The sequence below is a fragment of the Aulonocara sp. 'chitande type north' Nkhata Bay genome, linkage group LG5 (assembly GCF_057382095.1).
Source record: "Aulonocara sp. 'chitande type north' Nkhata Bay isolate Kocher_YH1m ecotype deep benthic linkage group LG5, A_spYH_male_GT1.1, whole genome shotgun sequence".
Lineage (NCBI taxonomy): Eukaryota > Metazoa > Chordata > Actinopteri > Cichliformes > Cichlidae > Aulonocara > Aulonocara sp. 'chitande type north' Nkhata Bay.
In genome coordinates, this window is record NC_141348.1 from 43123615 (window position 1) to 43130369 (window position 6755).

General features: G+C 44.0%; 1 long non-coding RNA gene across 1 annotated transcript; it reads right to left on the reverse strand.

Annotated features, from left to right (window-relative positions):
• Nucleotides 1-3422: 3422 nt before the first annotated feature.
• LOC147331428 (uncharacterized) lies at nucleotides 3423-4314 on the reverse strand. Its single transcript, XR_015129258.1, has 3 exons — nucleotides 4136-4314; nucleotides 3759-3976; nucleotides 3423-3545 (listed from the first exon to the last, which is right to left on the reverse strand). It is a non-coding gene; the product is annotated as an uncharacterized LOC147331428 (long non-coding RNA).
• Nucleotides 4315-6755: the final 2441 nt, after the last annotated feature.

Here is a 6755-nt window from a genome sequence, read left to right on the forward strand (position 1 = left end):
TGGGTCAGATTTAACAGAGGAACAAATCTAATTCACAGCCGTGGGCCTGTGTTAGGCTGTCCCCTCTCTATCTTTGGTAATTCCACACCGGTGGAAACCCAAACAAAACACGCATTAAGAGGCTCTAATGCCTGTGTCTCAGTCTCACGGTCCATGTCGCCCGCAAAATGACGTGAAGAAATATTGTTTAAAATTTTTATTCAAAAAATTATTTAATATGAAGGCAATATGAGCAGTGTTACAGGCATCGCCCTATACCCGTTATGTGCAAAAAAAGGAGAGTTGAAAAGTAGGAGCTGTCACCGAGCAGAAACGGGAGCTGGAAGCATGTAAATATAATAATAACCACTGCAGCCAAACAGAGAGCCTGACGAGCCCAGCTGTAAGTAAGCTGTTAAGACTCGACTGTACGCTGTGTTCGTGTTTTCCTCTGAAACAATAAGTTCTGTTGCAGCAGCCTTTCAACGCCTCTCTCTGTCTCTCACTAGCAAAGTTGACCCACACAACAAAGTAAAGCTAGTTTTCAGCTACGAGCCCGACACGAACCCGACGTATCAGCCAGAGGTCCCTTTACTACGGTTCGGAGCCGCGGACCTGTTTTATATACGCGCTGAATAGAGATCGCTGCAAAAAGTGCAGCCTTACCTAATGTCCACCTACTGTTACTCATTTATATTAAGATTTAAACATCTGGTTGGTGTTGGTGTGGAGAGTAACCTTCAGTAATAGTAATGAATCACACAGCAATAGGACATTCATGTAGTTGTAAAAAGCATGATAATATATTAAGTAATCCAAAGTATTCAGAATACGTTACAAAATACATTTTGGGGCATGTAATCTGTAATCTGTAGTAGAATACAAAAGTAACCTCCCCAACACTGAGTATATATAATATAAAAGTGTACATTTACAACATGATGGCTGCTGTAAAGCCTGTGCCGTCAGATTCTCACCTGTATGAGGCTGATCACATGCCAGTGATGCCCAGCTGAGGATTTTGTTCATAGAAACGACACCGTCCAGCATGTGTTGCCTCCTGTGTGATCTACCCAGGTAACTCCCTCAACTAAACCAGAGGGAATACTTCCAGAAGTGGGAAAGTGTCTGAAGTGGACAACTTTATTATACCGTGTAAGACAAGACGAGCCTGAATCTTCCTCCACCGTCCAAAGTTCATGTCTAAAAATACAGCTTTAGGGCTTTGAAACAGATGATAGAGATAAATCACGAGATCAAAGAGGAGCGTTGAACTTCTGTGCAGACGTCTGCAGGTGTGTCCGCTTCATTCAGAGCAGCTGGTGGTGACCACAGTTTTTAACGATTAGCACACGTATCAAGAACATAAACACATGAGAAAACATCAAACTAATGAGAAGAACTTCATTGTCTTTTTGTTTGTCTTTGTTTCGTTTGGCTCACGTCCTATTGGCCAAGATGGAGGGGTGGGGCTTATAACTCGTACTGCATCCAGCCACCAGGAGGCGATCCACAGACTTGACTTCTTGGCGGCTGTCACCTCGTTCCTCTCGCAGTCTGTGGTCAGACCCTTCGTGCCCTCTGCTTGACACTTTTTGTCATAAAACTTATAAAACCTGTTTCATATAATCACAACAGACCAGAGGTGAACTACGACCTGCAGGCTTGGCGGTCAGCCATCCAGTCCAAATCAGGGATATAATCAGCTCTTTATATCATGTATTTCATAACTCCTTTAACCCCAGCTGCAGCCGCTCTGATATTTTATCCTCTGCGAGCACTTACTTAGGAAAACATCATCCAGAGGAAACAGTAGAAGGGTTGGAGCAGCAGACAGGTAAAGACGGTAATGTGCCGACAGTCAGGTTTGGAAACGCTTCCATGTGTATAATGAGAGAGAGAGAAAGATGTGGCCTTGAGGTGAAGGAATAATCCAGAGGAGTGAAAAGGCAATGAAGTTAAGTTCTAGGTTTCATTAAAGTGTTTCCTGGCAAAGCAGAGCGTGTGTGTCAAACCTCCCTAAAACATCAGACTACAGTATTTCTACTGTATTCCTGTGTGTGTGTTTCAGCTCACACGCACACACACAGGAAGGAGAACTGTTTGAAAGTTTGCATGTATGTGCTGCTAACAGCTGTGAAAAAATACTGCAGGCCTAAGCAAAAGTACCAGCATGACTGCGTAGCATGTAAAAATACTGTGTCCGCCTTTAAGCAAAGGGACACATTTTCTCACTAAAAGTTAGAAGCTCTGTTCATTTCCAGACCCATATTTTTTATTCTTGGCCTCTAATAAAGTCACTTTCTTTGGATTGGCCAACTTCAGTGAGCCTGCTGAGGGGCAGCACCCAGCAGTACAAGTGTGCGGTAGTATGAAGCTAAACTGGACTCAGAAGCATCTCACACATTCATTCATTCAGAAGATTTCCAATATTCCTCCATGAGGTTCCTGGATGTTCCTGGGCCCATAGAGTAAAGATGGACTCGATTTTCATCAAAGGCAGAAAGGTCAAACAGAATCAAGAATCAAGTCTGCAGGTATTTATCTGAGTCACGGGAAAGAATCTGACACTAGCAATGGGAATCAAACAGTTGTGTTCCTTGTTCATGCTCGTCTGTAACTTTGCCTTTTTTGTTCCCAGTTTCTTCAGATCCATCTCCTCTTGTCCCACTCTGCAACACTGGTTCTGTTTGGTGCAACTAAATCAATCAGTCTACAAACCAAAGGTTTCCTAATCACCTCCGTCTGTGGCCGGCCCTCCTGCCCATCGTGGCTCTCTTGGATCTCTCCTCCCTCTGGATCTCTTGGACTATCTCCTCTCACATGTCCTTCCTCTGGACACTCATGGCCACCCCCTCCTGTGCTGACCTGTTTTCACCTACAAATAAGCGCACCCCGCTCTGCAATGCTTACTCGCCTTTAGCCAATCTCTTGTTTTCCTGCCCAGTAACGCCTCTCTCCTCAGAAACACAACAGTTTAGGCCAAAATAAATTTTCATGTTTTCAAAACTTTATTCACAACACGTTAGCTTTCACATGTCAAACAGGTCAGCCGTGCAGGAATGAGGAGAATTAGCATCAGATTGTAGAGCCCATTGAACATTTTTTCATTTCCGAATTCTAAAAAGGAACTTTTCAGAAGTTTGTCTTGGCCTTGGCTTTATTTGATGCCTTTCGTGTACGGGACACAATGCCAGCTGTTGATTAGAGTGGAATAACCAGAATGGTAAAAGCAGAGCGGGGACCTGGACTTCCTGCTGGATTGAGGTGAAAGTCATGAACAAAACGTAGCTTGTCATCACCCGAGATCGCCTCTGGTCTCGCATAAAACAAAGAACGTCTTCTGGGCCTGAGGTAGTGAAAGGCCTGGCTTCTGATCTCGTGATGTTGCACTCATTCATTACCACTTACATCATGAGAGTCGTGACATTTTTCCAGCTCCTGCAAACATCATCAGCAGAAAGGATCGAGTGCTACTTTCTGCACGGCAATAAATTCAGAAGCCTTGCCAAGTGACGATCTTTGGGTAGATGTTTTTCTTCTATTCTCAGCTCTCCAGAAAACTGCTGCTGAACAGATACAAGAGTGAAAGATTATAGTTGTAAATCAGCATTTCCTTCACTGAAGTAATCTGCAATCAGATAGAAAGTGAAGAGTCTGAGTTATCCACAATAGAGACTTCCATAGAGTTCTACAACAACATGCCCCAAACCAGTCAAAAAAGCACCAATGTGACGGTAAAAACAGAAAATAACAGAAACAGGATATGGGAAACTTACTTGGCGTGCCGTTAAAGTTTGGGGCCTTTCTCTTCAGCTAACACTGTGGCCTACTCTGCTGTACTTCTGCAGAGCTGTGATTTTGACCATGGATGAGCCTGAAATGCTTTGGCTCCTTGTTTCACTTTGTTCCAGCGCTTTGCTTTCTTTTGTTCAGCTTTTTCAGAACTTCTGGTGTAGCCCGAGGATCTTGAGCCCAAAACTTCTTTCCATATTCACTGTTTACAAATACATAAAAAGCTCATTAAAAACTAACCTGGCGTTATAGAATGAATACATGTGCCCAAACTGCATTTTGGGAAATCTGTTTCTTTGTTTGCTTTCCGCTGTCTGTTCCCCGTTCTGCTTACAACCATGAAAGCCTCAGTCATACTAACCTTTCTTTTTGAGTCACGGGGGTTCAGCCCAACCATCACGCTTTAAAGAGTATCATCCAGGAGACCGAGACGGCCCCCCGCTCTATTTTATTTATATAAATGGGTAATAGACAAACAAAGAAAACAGAGAAAACCCTAACAATCATATGAACCCCTTTGAACAAGCGCTTTGGCAACAGTGGGAAGGAAGAAATCTCCATGCTCAGGGCAGCCATCCTGTGATTGGTTGGGGGCGAGGAGAGGAAGACATGCTGTGGAAGAGAGCCAGAGATTAATAACAACTAATGATTAAATGCAGAGAGGTGTATAAACACATAGTGAGTGAAAAAAGCGAGTGAAGAAGAAGCACTCAGTGCATCATGGGAATCCCCAGCAGCTTCGATCTACAGCAGTGTGACTAAGGGAGGACTCAGGATCACCTGATCCAGCCTAACTATTTAAGAAATAAACCTGAGGCTGCCATCCCACACACACCAACCGTATGATCTCTTAGTATTTACATATAAACACAGAGCAAAGATGACAACCAGCACAAAGGGACTGTAAAGCGATCACGACGGTGATTCTACCCTAGAAACATGCACAGGTAGAAATGGAGGCTGCAGGCTGAGGTGTGCACAGGCTCAGCTTTAACATCGCTGCCTTTGCTGCCTGCGTGTTAGCCGTCTGTGCAGATGCTCTCACAGAGCTAAAGCTGTGTTAGCAGCTTTTGGTTGTTTCTGTTGTGGATGCAGTTTGGACTTTACCATCGTGCTCTCGTCCTTTTGTCCAATGAGATTAAAAGTGATGTCCGTACTCATGTAGACCGCACCACTGTTTTCCTCCCCCCGCACACGAACTGAAACCAGCTGACCGAGTGCAGGAGGATGAGCGGGATCGAACTGAACTGCTGGGAGAACTCCGGTTCTCTATAACAACCAGTTCTTGATTCCCGTCCCTACCTGATAATGACATAAGACAGCTGGGTCATGGTTAATTACTGCCATTATGTGATGACATCAAACAATAATACTCATTATTTAATGTTGAAACGTCTCTGATAATTCCCATGATCCTCAGCTGTACAAATGTTGGCATGGTTACATCCCAAAGGAATATGGCGAACATCAGCATGTTAGCTTCATCACATGCAGATGTTAGTATTCAGCCCAAAGCTGCTCTGTAATGGAACACAGCTTCACAGCGCTACCAGCACGAGCCACAGTGACAGTCAGAGCTCAGTGATACGCTGTGGTGTCCCCGAAAACTGTGTGGGGACAGTTTATGACGTGTCTGTGACTGAAGACGTCGCGGTTGTGGGTGTTTGACCCAGTATTTTGAGTTTGTGGAGTCTTGAATCTTGTTTTCTTGTCACTCGCGGTGCAGATTTATTTTAGGTTGTTTAATTCCTTTTGCATCTGTCTCTCTGTCCCTCGTTCTCTGTGCTCGTCTTCCTCGTCTCCGTGCCCTCACTGTGTTCCCTCTGTCCAGTCAGTCTCGTCTCAGTGTTTGCTTCCCTGTCCTGTGTGTCTGGTCCATCTGCTTCCTGTTTTATTTTGGTAGTCTTTGTCTTGTGTTCTGTTTTGCTTCCTCTGTCCTGTTAATCAGTTCCAGCCGTGTACCCACCTGTTGCCCATTCTCTCGTTATCCTGTGTGGATTAAGTCCTGAGTCTCCCTCTGCTCATTCTCCTATTGTCACCGTTTGCTGTGTCCGTGCTTATTTCCAGTTGTCAGTTACATAGTTATAAGTCCGAGTTTCCAGTTCGTCTTTTGTTTGTTTCTTTGAATTTTCCAGTGTTCTGCCACACAGCGTCACGTGACAGAAGATAAAACTGAAACAAACTGAACATTTGACAAACTGATCAATAGGTGCACGTGATCATTAGAAAGGATTAAAGGCACAGAGCGTGCACTGTGTGAATGTGTTGGTCACTATGCTGAGGCTTGTAGTAAGAAGTGTTTTGAGTGCACAGTTAAGCAAATGTTGAAAAATGCTATAAAAGTATGATTCACCATTTTCATACGAACGACGCGTCTCTAAGGCACGGGTATTTTTGAAAACGGAGATTTTCCGTTTTCGTTTTAAAAATAATCCCGTCCACACATAAAGGCAGAAATGAAGGAAAACGCTGCTATGAACATGCCAAAGCAGCAGGTGGCGCTAGATTCCTAACCGTGCAGAAATGTTGGCCAATCAGAAGTCTAGAAGCCTCGGTTGGAAATAGTAAACAAAGCTGGGGCATAGAAGCAGAACAGAGTCGTATGTGTGGAGGGACAGTAACTGTGTGTATATGTAAGCATTTAAACACTGCAGAGAGTAGAATTAACAATTAACAGTAACAGTATTGTAGAAATTCGTTTCACCGAAACAATAACGTGGTGCACAGTGTGACGTCAAAAAAGGCGCACACCTTTGACGCTGCGTTTTCTCCGTTTTCTCCGTTTTCCTCGTCCACACGTAAATGCAAAAACGGAGTTTTCAAAAATATCCACCCTGGTAGGCGTTTTTAAAAGTGAACGCTGTTTACGTGTGGATGAAAGGTGCAAACGCATAGAAAAATCTGCGTTTGCAAAAATACCCGGGTACGTGTGGACGTAGCCTAAATAAGAAGAAAAACACTCTATGAGGCTAAAAGACCTT